We start from the raw sequence: 13,796 nt of genomic DNA on the forward strand, positions 1-13,796 counted from the left end.
GAGGGATCTGGTTTAGTACCAGTCTTGGTAGACATAGATGTTGGTTGGACTTGTTGATCTTAAAGGGCTTTTCCAACCCAATTGATTCATGATTCCTGAGTGTTCTGTATGAAGTTCTGCATATAGTGAAAAAAAAAGACTGTTCAGCATTTAGGTAAAGATTTAGGTTCTCAATAACAGTAGAGAGGAAGATTTTCTGAACACACTGCACCTATGTCCAAGTTCCTCTGTAGTTTGAGTATGGTGTAGAGCTGGATGGCAGGAAGGTTGGAATCAAAAGGAATAACTCAAAACACAATTCCTATTAGCTAATTTGCAGGAATTCTGGCAAGAAACTGATTCTCCTGAAGTTTTAAAAGATCATCTCACAAGTTGTCAAGGATTATGGTTGGGCTGGCCACCAGATTAATTCCTCTGCCTTCACCAACGGAAGAGAAAGGGAAGAAGGGAGACAGACTGAGAGGGTGGGAAAGAAACTAAACCAGTTGTGATGGAAAGAAGAACAATCCCATGGAATAGAGACAAACAGATACAAACCAATATGGAACCCAACCCCTGATGGCAGTTGGTGGGGGTAGGCACTGAGGAAGTCCCAGACTTGACTCAGTGGCAGATGTGAATCAGATTCAGGGGCTGGATTCTGGAATTGGATTCGGGAATTCATGGTTTGGGATCAAAGACAGAAGAGACAGAGTCCTCACTGGACACTGGCCATTGAACAAGAGGCTTGGCCCTGGTGATTCCTAAGCTTCATCCTGAGGATGATGCCTCTGGGATGGACTCCTGTCCTGTAGCTCCTCCCTGAAGGTGCCACCTGACTTACTGCACCCCAATGTGTGGCACAAGCTGTGGCAGTGCCTTTGGTCTGCAGCCCAGCCCTTGGCAGTGACTCTCCCCATAATGTTCTCACTGCTAGCAGCAGCCCCTGGCTGTGCAAACCTGCCCTCACCTTCAGAAGTGCCTCACTGAGCAGAGTCTGATCTCATAAGTCAAATCCCTGAAGAGAACCAGTTTTGCTCCCACTCAAACTAGGGCACAAATGAGAGGGTTTAATAAAGGTGCACAAAACTTTTTGCAGTTGTTTGCTATCCTGCTGCCCTTGCTTGAATAATCTTAAGAGATGTCAGTGGGTTGTTTGGATTGTTTCCTAGTTAGCTATCAAGAAGCAAAAATCACAACATGCTGTACCAGTTAATACTTCAATTTGGGTCAAAGTTGAAAACTTCAAAAGGTGTTTGTGCCGCTTTCCACCAAAAAAAAAAAAACCATTATGAGGGCTCCCCAGTGGCACAGTCGCTTTTAACAATCCCTTGGGTGAAATCTTAGGAAATCTGCTATTGACTGCACTTGAACAGGAGTCTACACCTTGTTTTGTGGCATCGGTTTTATCTTTTCTTTTTTCATCCGTAGCTGGACTGAAAAACATCAATATCCCCCACTCTGACAGCTTCTTACTGACACTTCTATGAAATATAAATCCTTGTGAGTCCAAATGCCTAAAATGCCAAAAGGAGAAAAACCGGGGGGAAAAAAAGCTTTTATGTAGTCTGAGAAAATACTTGGTTTTGTGCAGTAGCTGAAGACCACCAAAGGTCAAAGGGTTCTTCTTCATTCTGCTTTATCGCATCTTACAATTACATGGTTTCAGGTAACAGATACAGATTGCTCTGCCAGATGTGCAGAGAAAGCAAAGGCACCATTGGAGACAATAGGCTGGTTGCATTATTTCAACAGAAATAAGAAAAGCACATTTTACTTAAGACAAAGAGCTCAAACGGATACATTCCAGAGCCTTTATGACTGACTTTGGGATAGGGAACTCCTCAGATTTAAAAGACTGATGAGATATCATTAGAGATAAAACTGAATCAGAACTAATCTCAACATTTCATTCAAGCTCACTCACACCTGTTTGTACTTGTGTGCTTCCTTTGGTCTCCCATAAACAGACATTGAGTGTGATGCTTTTAGAATGCATCCAACTGGTACATTAAGCTGATATATGGCAGTAAAATAATCTAAAGGTTGGTGGAAAGGAAAGAGAAGTGATTCTGCCATTCTGCTCTGGTGAGACCTCACCTGGAATACTGCATCCAGCTCTGGAGGCCTCAACACAGGAAGGACATGGATGTGATGAAGTGGGTCCAGAGGAGGGACACAAAGATAATCAGGGGGCTGGAGCGCCTCTGCTATGAAGACAGGCTGAGGGAGCTGGGGTTGTTCAGTGTGGAGAAAAGAAGGCTCTGGGGAGACCTAATAGCAGCCTTTCAGTACTTGAAGGGAGCCTACATGAAGGCTGCAGAGGGACTGTTTTCAAAGGCCTGCAGTGATAGGACGAGAGGCGATGGCTTGAAATTTCCCTCCCTGGAGGTGTTCAAGGCCAGGTTGGATGAGGCCTTGAGCAACCAGGTCTATAGGAAAGTGTCCCTGGCCATGGCAGAGGAGATTGGAACTAGATGATCTTTAAGGTCTCTTCCAAGCTAAACCATTCTATGCATCTTCATTTGTTTTTCCTCAGCAGTGATAAATAAACCCATGCCCATTTATAAGTATTTGGAGAGCAGAATTTTATTTGTAACTTAGCTGCAGTTCCCAGAGAATGTAAACATGTTGATTCCTTTCCTGGTCAAACCAGCTCATACCCATGTATAATTTTCAATAATATAATTGGTTGGGTAAAATGGTAGCTAAAAAATCAGGGGATGACATTTTGGTCCATAAATAAACAACTTAAAAGTGACAGGCCCTCCTCATGAAGGCACAGGGGGCCTTTACTGGAAGGAGCAGGATTTGTAAGGGAATGCTCAAGCTTCTGTAATTCAGATTGAGGTGAAGTTAATGGTTAGGTTCCTGCTTATGACAGCCTGCTTTACAGGAACAGTAAAACGTGGTCTGGTACTCCAGTAGAGAAAATGTCAGCCATTTGTTTTCATTTCCAACAGCCAAAAAAGAAAATTCAACTTGAGAAAAGTGAAGTTAAAAAAAAAATGATCAGAGGAAAAACTAACTCAGAACTGTTGTCTCAGAGCCTGGATCACCTTCATAGATTCACTGAATGGTTAGGGTTGGAAGGTGCCTTAAAGATTATCCTCTTCCAACCTCTCTGTCATGGGCAGGGACACCTTCCACTAGACCAGCTTGCTCAAGGCCTCATACAACCTGGCCTTGAACACCTCCAGGGAGGGGGAACCCACAACCACTTTGGGCAACCTGTTCCAGTGTCTCACCACCCTCACTGGAAATAATTCCTTCGTAATCTCCAATCTAAATCTGCCTGTCTCAAGCTTCAATACATTCCCTCTCATCCTATCACTAGAAGTATCTGCAAAAAGTCCCTTACTGGCTTTCTTGTAGACCCCCCTCAGGTACTGGAAGGTTCCTTAAAGGTCTCCCTGGAGCTTTCTCTGCTCCAGGCTGAACAACCCCAACTCTCTCAATCTGTCCCTATAAGGGAAGTTCTCTAGCCCTCTGCTTATCTTAGTGACTGTCCTCTGGACCCACTCCAGCAGTTCCATGTCCCTCTTATGTTGGGGGCACCAGAACTGGATGCAGTGCTGTAGGTGGGGTGTCACAAGAGCAGAGTCACTCTACTTGTATTTTTAGCCAGGAAATTCAAAGATGTTTTTAAACCCTCCCTAGGAACTTGCAGGCTACTAATAGGCCTGCTTACAATTTTATACTAACAATGCCCAGCAAGCCAGTGGTTAAGAAAAGGCAGATCCTGAGGACTTCAATGCCATGGGTTTTTTTATGCATAGTACTCCACATCTCTGATGAACCCAGCTGTAAAGTCCTACTCCATAAAATGCCTTCTCAGAGAACACCCATTCTTAGATAGCTCATCATGCTCAGATGAATCACAGAATCATTGAATAGCCTTGCTGGAAAAGAACTTAAGATCATAAAGTCTAACCATGACCTAATATATTCCTGTACATAACTGTCAGACCATGTTCCAAAGCGCCTCATCCAAATGTTTCTTAAACATCTCCAGGGATGTTGACTTCCACCACTTCCCCTGGTCAAAATCAAAAGCAGAGCAAAAGTGAGGCAGAGGTGATTTCAGAAGAGAGGAGAAGTTCGCTGTTGGAATCATGGGAGAGAGAGTTTTGGAGGGGATGAAGCATTAGGAAAAGGATTACTGAAGGCAGGGCACAGCTGGTGAGGCGCTTTTGGAAACTGTTCTTTCTTGCTTGCACATGTGTGTAACTCACATGGCTGCTCTCTCTGAATCTCTTTAAAACTCATGAAAACAGAAAAAAAATTGCTTCTCTTCACCTTCACATTCTTGACTATAGAAGGAGGTAAATATTCACACACTGAGAGCCCAGAAGCGGAAATGATTACAAATTTGCTGCTCTCTACCACCAAGGCTTTTAATTTAAAGGTGAGTTTTTTTGTTTTCTTTCTGTTATTCAGTTTGAGAAAATACATCACCTAGTAAGCTAGTCTGACAACGGTTCTGTTTGCTGTATGTCTGCAAGCCACAAGCATGTTTGAGGTAGAAGTCCTCTGTCAGACTCTTGGAACTCTAATTCTTGCTAGTGTCACCTTGCTGGCTCTGAGGATTTGAGAGTGTGGTACAATGTCACAACACAAAAAAGAAAAATCAAACCCTGAGTCTAAGGCCAAATCCCATTTCCTGCAACACTTTGAACTGAAATCCCAACAAGCAGCAGCTGATACAGGTGCTGACAATAACCACAGCTGCAGCAAGCTGTTCATTAAAGATCCTGACTCAAACAGTGCTGGGCTTCATGAAAATCAGTGTCTTTTCACTCCAATTGCTCATTAGGCTCATACTCAACTTACTTGTGCTTGCTGCCACTGTTCCAAGTAACACCTCTCTCCATGATGCTACAAAGGCTGGTGATCCCACCTCTGTACCAAACACTGCTATTTGTCTTGAAAATCGATTTGGGAACTTGGCAGAACACACTGAGAAGGGTGTGTCTGCATGAATTCTTCATGTTCCCTCAGCTGGATGTGGTGCTGTTGTAGAACAGGCACTGCTCAGCGCAAGGACAGAGATTTCCATTTATCTCTCCTTTGCTAATTCTTTTGGCGAGGTACAGCACAACAGCAAAGCTATCAAAAATGCTATCTCACACATAATCACAGAATAGATCTGGTTGGAAGAGACCTTCAAGATAATCCAGTCCAACCCTCGACCCAGCAATGAACGGTCAACACTAAACCATGTCCCTAAGCACCAGGTCCACAGGCTGCTTACAAACCTCCAAGAATGGAGTTTTCAGCACTACCCTGGGCAGACCATTCCAATGTTTGAGTAGCCTTTCAGTGAAGAAGTATTTCTTAAAATCCAGCTTGAACCTCCCCTGGCTCAGCTTCAAACCACTTCCTCTGGTCCTGTTGCTTAGAAAGCAAAATGTGAAGTGAGGCACTTTCCCTGTTTATTACTGAGGATATGAAATAACCAAGAGTAATATCAAGTTCCCTTGATTTTTATAGCAGGAATTCTGCAACATTTGGATCCAGATTTCCTCTGTCTGCATGGCAAAATACACTCACAAGAATGTCAATATTTGGTCTGAGCCCAACTTCCTGAGCTTGATCCAGAGCACACTGAAATCAGTAGAAACTGAAGCAATCCTGTTGCACTCACTGAACATTGCACCAAGATTTTATGACCCATATTATCTCTACCATTTACATTCCTTCTCCTGCAAAATCAAAGTTACTCCTGTTTGAGGACATGCTTCAAAGCCTGCAGATTTAACTGAACAACTCTGAGAGCATAAAAACACTTTCCTCTGCTTGGGCTACCCTCCTCATGGAAGCAGGCACCTTGAAATGCACGTTGCAAAGTCACAACAGAGGATGGCCACAAAGATGATCAGAGAGCTGGAGAACCTCCACTATGGGGACAGGCTGAGAGAGTTGGGGCTGTTCAGCCAAGAGAAGGCTCCAGGGAGACCTTTAGAGCAGCCTTCTAGTACTGAAGGGGCCTACAAAAAAGCTGGGAAGGGTATCTGTACAATGGTTTCTAGTGATAGGACAAGGGGGAATGGATTGAAGCTTGAGGAGGGCAGATTTAGACTGGAGATTAGGAAGAAATTCTTTCCAGGGAAGGTGCTGAGACACTGGAACAGATTGCCCAGGGAGGTTGTGGATGCCCTCTTGCTGGAGGTATTCAAGACCAGGCTGGAAGAGGCTTTGAGAAAGCTGGACTAGTGAAAGGTGTCCCTGTCCATGGAGAGGGGGTTGAAACTAGGTGATCTTCAAGCTCCCTTCCAACCTAAACCACTCTCTGAATCTAAACAGCAGATGATAATCCAGAGGTCCTGAATATCTTTGAGACAAACCTGGTGAAGGAGTATTTCATGTAGTCATTTGTATCCTTGATGGATATCTCAATTTAGCTGTCAGATGTGATAATTTAAACTACAGTTCTAGGCAAAAGACTATATCTAGTCTTTTTTCCCCTTCATTATTAAGGCAGAGATACAAACAGATACAGAAATGAATATTGTAGTAGATAAAACCTACAGATAGAAAAGAGTAATACTCTGGAAAACAAACTCCTTCTGTAGCTTGTGTCCTAGGTATTTGCAACCAATATTCCATCTGATATTCCAAATAAATCACCTGAAATAACTTTATATACTCTGTACTTATTGTACTTTCAAAGTGCAATTCATATTGCACTAAACTGTTTACTTCGATGCGTGTGTTCATCGATCTGTCGCTGAGTGCTAAGTGAATAAAATACAAAACCAGGCCTTTTTTTTATGGGAAGCCTCCTCAGGTGCATTTCCACAGGCTGGCTTTTGACCTTCATATGCTTAATTAGTTTCATAGAAATAATCTAACTTTACCTTACATATCAATACATCTAGAAAGATATAATGAAAACACAGAATCCTAGAATAGCAATTCCAGGTTGGAAGGGACCTCAAGAGATCATGTACTCCACCCCCACTGCCATATATAGAGACACCACTCAACAAGACTTGGTTGCCCAAGGCCTCATCCAATCTGTCCTTAAACAGCTCCAGGAAGGGGGCATCTACAAACACTCTGGACAACCTGTTCCAGAGTGTCACCATCCTCATACTGAAGAACATTTTCTCAGCACCCATTAAAAGAATTCTACTTTTCATATTTGTACCAGCTTTTCTAAGATCCAGTCTAAACCTACTCTTTCAACTTCAAACCATTCCCCCTTGTCCTTGTCACTAGACACCCTTATGAAAAGCCACTCTCCAACCTTCCTACATGTAGGCTCTCTTCAGGTATTGGAAGGCAGCAAAAAGGTCCCCCCAGGTCTTCTTTTTTTCCAAGCTGAACAACTCCAGCTCCCTCAGCCTGTACTCACAGCAGAGGTGCTCCAGCCCTTGGATCACCCTTTGTGGCCCTCTGGACTCACTGCAACAGTTCTATGCCCTTCTCATGCTGGGGACACGAGAATTGGACAGAGTGTTCAAAGTAATATACATTTTTTTTTCATTATTATTTTAAAATCAAAGGAGAGTCACAGGTAGCTTGTTCTCTCTTCATATTTTGATTCCTGCCCAACCACAAATCTCTCCCCTAATGAGGAATTTTATGGCTCTATTTATGCCTACACAAATGCAGTCATACTTACAGAGACGCAAGTGAGCTGACATGGGAATTCCCATCTCTCAGATTAAGATGCATGGATTTTATTCCCTACACGAACCACTCTTTCCCGTGCAGATTTCTCTGCAGTCTTTTGGTACAGCTACAACAATCCAAAGCTCCTGTTGTCCCCAGTTTGTGATGACAAAGCTTTAGTGTTTGACCTTAGCTTAGGTTAATGACATTGTTGCCTCTGACTACTAATAATTTTTTAAAAAATAGGTAGGTTGCACTAGGAGAGGTTTAGTTTGGACATTAGAAGAACCTTCTTCATTGAAAGGCTTCTCCAACACTGGAACAGGCTCCCCAGGGAGGTGGTTGAATTCCTGTCCTGGAAGGGGGTTAAAGGAGGAAGCTATATGGTGCTGATTGACTTGGTTTAGCACCAGATTTGTTAGAGTTAGAGAATGGTTGGACTTGATGATCTTAAAGGTGTTTCTAAACCCAAACAATTCTATGGCTCTGTAATCTTCCCCTTTTTCCATCTATCTACATTTCCCTCCCGCAGATTGGTTCTGACTGGAGCCTTCTGCAGGTAAATGAGTTTCACATGCACAGAATGTTTTGCTTTTGGGAAAAGGAGAGCAAGGAAACATCCCACTGGTTTCTTCTTGCAAGTCACCTTAATGGATTTAGGGAGAGGACAAGGCAGTCCATCTTGAAGGCCATAATGCTATTTCACTTTGACATCTGCTCTAAGGTAATGGTATCTATCATTAACAATGTCATTAGTGACCACTCTCAGTCCATTGTTCTCAGTGTCTAAGCTGGCTCTTAAGATCTCATTTTAGACACTTAGCTCTGTGCAGATGCCCTTTCATGACATGGCACTTGGGAGAAAAAAATCCTTTATGGCTGGTCATTGTATCAACATTCTTTTTCATTTGAAAGTACAGAATGAGGGCAAGGTGAAACTATGACAACTTTTTCAACCATTCATTGCCATAATATTCCTAATTAAACTGCAGTAGCCAAGCAGCAATAGATGTAGAAATCATTAAATCAAAGGGAACAGCTGAAAAAGTGTAAGCTGCTGTTAAGTTAAACTCTGTGTTTACTCTTCTGTGTTAAGTGTGTTTTGAAAAGCATATCCAATGCTTAGGCACAAAAGGTTTCACTCCTGGGTAAAGCACAAGAAAAGACCAAGTCTGGACCATCAGAAGTAAACTTTTCCCCTGATTTTGCAAATGTTACCCCAAGTGAGATCATCAGTCTTATCTTACTTAATAACTTTCTCCTGGTTTGGGCTAGAACAAAACCAATTCTCCTCAGTTCTGTGACTTCTCAGCTCAGGCTCCGCCCACTGAAGCACTCTCTGCAGTTCAGGGCAGGTTTGCACAGGCAGAGGCTGCTAAGGGCTGGGCTGCAGACCGAGGGTACTGATACATCTTGTGCCCCACACTGGGGTGCCGTAAGTCCAAGGCCAGGAGCTGCGGGGATTGACTGACAGGACAGGTGACCCTAAACAGACCAACAATGGATTCCATCCCATGCAGGGCATCTTCAGGATGAAACTGAAAGATAACCAACGTCACAAGCATCTTCAATAGCAGATGCTTGAGTAGGACTCTGTGCCTTTTGCCTTCTATCCCAGTCCATGGGTTCCTGAATCTAGTTCCAGAATCCAGCTCCTGAATATGGTTGTTCAGCCTGGTGAAGAGAAGGCTCCAGGGAGACCTAAGAGCAGCCTTCCATTACCTGAAGGGAGCTACAAGAAGGCTGCAGAGGCACTGTTTTCAAAGGCCCGCAGTGATAGGATGAGGGGCAATGGTTTCAAAGTAGAGCAGAGCAGATTTAGATTGGATGTCAGGAACAAGTTCTGCACTGTGAGGGTGGTGGAATACTGCAACAGGCTGCCCAGGGAGCTAGCTGAGGCCCTGTCCCTGGAGATATTCAATGTCAGGCTCAACAAGGCTCTTATCTAGTAGAGGATGACTGCAGGGGTGATGGATGACATGACCTTCCAGCCCAAACCACCCTGATTGTATGATTCTACAAAATGACGTATTCACTGGAGCACCTTGCACTAAGAGAGCACTAAGTCAAAATGAACAAATTTGTACATCTACATTTTGAAAGAAAGTTTGGAAGCAAAGACAAATAGAAAACCCAGGAGAGAATGGCACACGAGGCAGCTTGTTTTCCATAGACAGCTGGGAATTTTAGAGCATACTTAGTCACAACAGGAATGGGACTATATATCTTTAAACTAATAAAAAAATGACAGCAAGTGTGATGATATTTGTATGCCTGCATAGAATAATGTCCTTGAAATTCCAGACTCAAGGTATTTCCATAAAACATAAAAAGCAGAGGATGATCTCCAGGCTACACCAGTATGAGTTTTGCTTGTAGGATCAACAGGAGTTGATTTCAGTCTGACATTATGATTTTAAAATGATAAAACAATACAATTATTGAGAGAAATCCATGAATTTATATAGGTAATTACTTGACTTGGTAGCCATTGATAGCCTAGTGAGGTTGTAATTTTGCTGTCTCTCACATGTATATCCACTTTGCTATGGGCCTAAACTGGGGTTTATTGGAGCTTAATGGGATCTCTGCATTGGCTTCATTGTGCTTAGAACAAGGCACGTTAAATATCAAACGGACTGCCTGTGTGCATTCAGAACAGTTGGGCTGATCTTCTGCAGTGGATTAGCCTCTCCTAGTTTCCATTTCTGATGCTTCATGGTTAAAGGCATAAAGAACTGTGTCTTTTGTTCCTTGCACTGATGTTATTCACAAAATTTGAAACAAGTAATTGTTGGGAAAGGAAACCTATCAGAAATTACTCATAAAAATAATACAAATCATCCAAGGTACCTTTTGCTCTTTTCAGTACTCCTCCTTCTAAGTTTTAATTCACTCTGAACCACCAGGGCTTTTTTACGATCAGTGGCTCATGAAGCAGCAGAGCACAGTCCTGCAGATGGGAGGTAGAGGAAGTGAAGAGAAAAAATTCATTACCTTCTGCAGTTTGTGCTCAGCTTAGAACCACTGCTGAGTTAATTGTGATGAAAAAATGGGCCAGGCTGACCAGGTGACTATCCAGAGGGTTTGGGTGCATCTGAAAACACAACAGGGGCTTTAAATTCTAAGTCAGTGTTTTATCAGGGCACAAATTACAACACATTTTTAAATGGAGAAAAACAGAGACAAATTCAGGCACAAGCACATGCTGAAGGAAGTCCTTTCCTCTGACCCAATGCACAAGGCATATTCTTGATACTTGTTTTTTAATTCAGCATCTTAAATTGATTTCCTGCATTGCAACAAGCTCTACAAAATCTGCTCCGGGTCCATAAGAAACATTTTCCTCTTTCTGTCACCTCTGAGGCCACCTTTTGCCTGTGCCTTGTTTTTTTCAAGTGTCTTCTAGCCACTTCTCAATGTCCTTTAGGCTCTCTCTCATTTCCTGCTTTTTCCTGTAAGCTTCAGAGGCTCTTGGAGATGTACCTGGCCCCTCGAACAAACACGAGATGTACCCAGCATCGGAGAGTTCCAGGTGTTAATACAACTCTCTACAAAGACTATAAACTCTTTAAGATTTTGAAAGTGGAGACTATCACCTACTGAATTTTACAGCAGTGGAGCTGGAGAGTGAAAACTACAAAATTCCATTGGATCACAGTAGTTCTTGGTTAGCTCAAACACACTAAACTGAGAATAGTAAAACTGCAAAGATTGGTAAAATTCATAGATACATAGAATGGTTTAGGTTGGAAGAGACCTTAAAGATCATCTAGTTCCAACCCCCCTGCCATGGGCAGGGACACCTCCCACTAGACCAGCTTTCTCAATGCCTCATCCAACCTGGTCTTGAACGCCCCCAGGGAGGGACATTTCAAACCATTGCCCCTCATCCTATCACTGCAGGCCTTTGTAAACAGTCCCTACTTTTAACATAACAGCTGTTAGAGACTTCATGTTGCCAGAAAACCCAAAAATGCCTTGTCCTCCCACACAGGGAAGCATCTCCATCTCAAAATACAGCACCTGCCTCGAGTGGGAAAGGTTATTGTTGGGTTTGGATGAATTTATTTGTTTGCCTGTTTAAACCCCAAATCTCTCATTTCTGGTCAGATTTGTACCCATACAACTCATGGAATGGTTGGGTTGGAAAGGGCCTTAAAGATCATCTAGTTCCAACATCCCTGCCACCAGCAGGGACATCTTCCACTAGACCAGCTTGTTCAAGGCCTCATTCAGCCTGGGCTACAACACCTTCAGGAAGGGGGCATCCATTACCTCCCTGGCCAACCTGTTTGAATGTTTCACTACTGAGGCTGGAAAGAATTTTTTCCTAACTCCAGTCTGTATCTACTCTCCTCAAGCTTAAGCTGTTCCTTGCAAACTCACTGCCATGGGAGAAGGAGAAAGTCATGCTCTGCTCTTTTAAGATGAGCACAGTGACAGCAGTGCCTGTGTGCATACACAGATGGTCCCCAGCCTCATCTTGGCAGGACATCTTCCAGGAGCAGGCACAGGAAGAAGCTGCGTGACAGGCTTTCCAGAAATGATGGCTCATGGCAATTAAAATGATAAAGTTTGTTCCATCCCATTTACCAACCCTGTAAACAGTGTATTTTTCAGAATTACAGAAGAGAGGGAGTAGCCTGATGTTTTGCCCACAAATTAAACCTAATTTCTGACAGCTGATGGCTTGTGGATCAGAAATTTTCACCTTAGTAAAGAAAGGCCTGGACACAGAACCCTGTGCCCTTAGACACATCAAATGAAACCTGAAAGCATTTGTCTTGTGTTAGTTTTGATCCACTTGGGAGTAAAAAAAAACAATCATAGAAGAAGAAGGAATTTCCATTTCAGCTGAATAGTTTCAAGGTTTGGATGAAGCAGATAACACTGTTGACACGTTCAGTTGCTTAGTCCAAGTTTCTGTTGGCGATCCAAGTTTTCCTTCTGAACCAGAGCTGATTGCATACTTCAAAATGGTGTTTGCAAACATTCTTCTGCATTCTGAGCAGCTGCTCCATTCATTCATGTTTTCTGCTGCTTTTTATTTACTATTTATGAACATCTGGACCATTAAGATTCTATTTGCATAAATGGCTGAAGAATTGCTGTTCTCTATATCAATACCTGTACAGCCGTCACAAAGAGTGAAGCACTCACTGAAAAACAACATCTTATTTTTTGTTTTAGCATTTGGTAATGATAATTATTTTTAGGTTGCTTTTGTTGTTGTGGGGTGGTGGGATATGACACAGGCTAAAATTTATTAGCTTAAGATTTTCTTCAGAATCATTACCAACAAACTAACCACCCTGAGAAGCAGCAGAAAAGGAGTTCAATCTCTGGCTTGCTTATATGCAGAAAGTAGATTTCGTATTTCTGCAATGACAAACTTTTGAGGTCTGCCTACTGCCAGCTAGCTGTGAACTTTCTTTGGTGTCTTTGAAGTATTGCTAACTTCCCCCTGGGATTGCTTTGTGTTTGTTGCCAGGGTTTATATCCTGATGGGTGCCAGATGACAGACGCCTCCGCATCGTGGTAGGTACTTTGCGAATGGGCTGTCTTTTACTACTTCCTTTTCTACCCATCTCATCATTTTTCATGCTGACTCTAAGCAGCTGTCACATGTTCTGCCCAGCTCTGTAAGCAATAAGGAGGAACATGGGCGACATTACAAGAGTTGCACACGCATAACTTTCAGGTCCTTCTACCTAACATCTACTATTTCCTCAGGGGTTTAAAAATTAACTTTCTGTGCTTTTTCTTCCATTTTTCACTGTTGTAGAGTGAAGGTGCACAAAAGCTAGACCTTCCTTGTTGCTTTTTGAAACCTGAGACTTTTAAATTAACCTGGTGCTTAGTTTACAGAGAAAACTCCTCCTGCTTAGCTCTGTCTTACCTCTGTTTCATGAAAAAGGTAAATAACACTGCTTAAAAATAACATGTCCCATCAGTCTCAGGATTTATCCTGTTTCCTCCAGCTGAAGCAACAATCTGCAACTATCTGCATTACTGAGCTGAAGTTAATGTCCATCTAATGATAAAGAAATATTAACATTTTAAATATAAGAATTTTAAAAATAATACTAAAAAACTTCTCCAGGACACACAAGTGATGGAGAAAAAGACAGAGAAAGGAGTGTCAGCCACCTCTCCAGTTAAATGCCTAGAGCTGCAGTTAAGCCATTGCCCTG

This window comes from Dryobates pubescens, chromosome 2 (genome assembly GCF_014839835.1).
Source record: "Dryobates pubescens isolate bDryPub1 chromosome 2, bDryPub1.pri, whole genome shotgun sequence".
NCBI classification, from domain to species: domain Eukaryota; kingdom Metazoa; phylum Chordata; class Aves; order Piciformes; family Picidae; genus Dryobates; species Dryobates pubescens.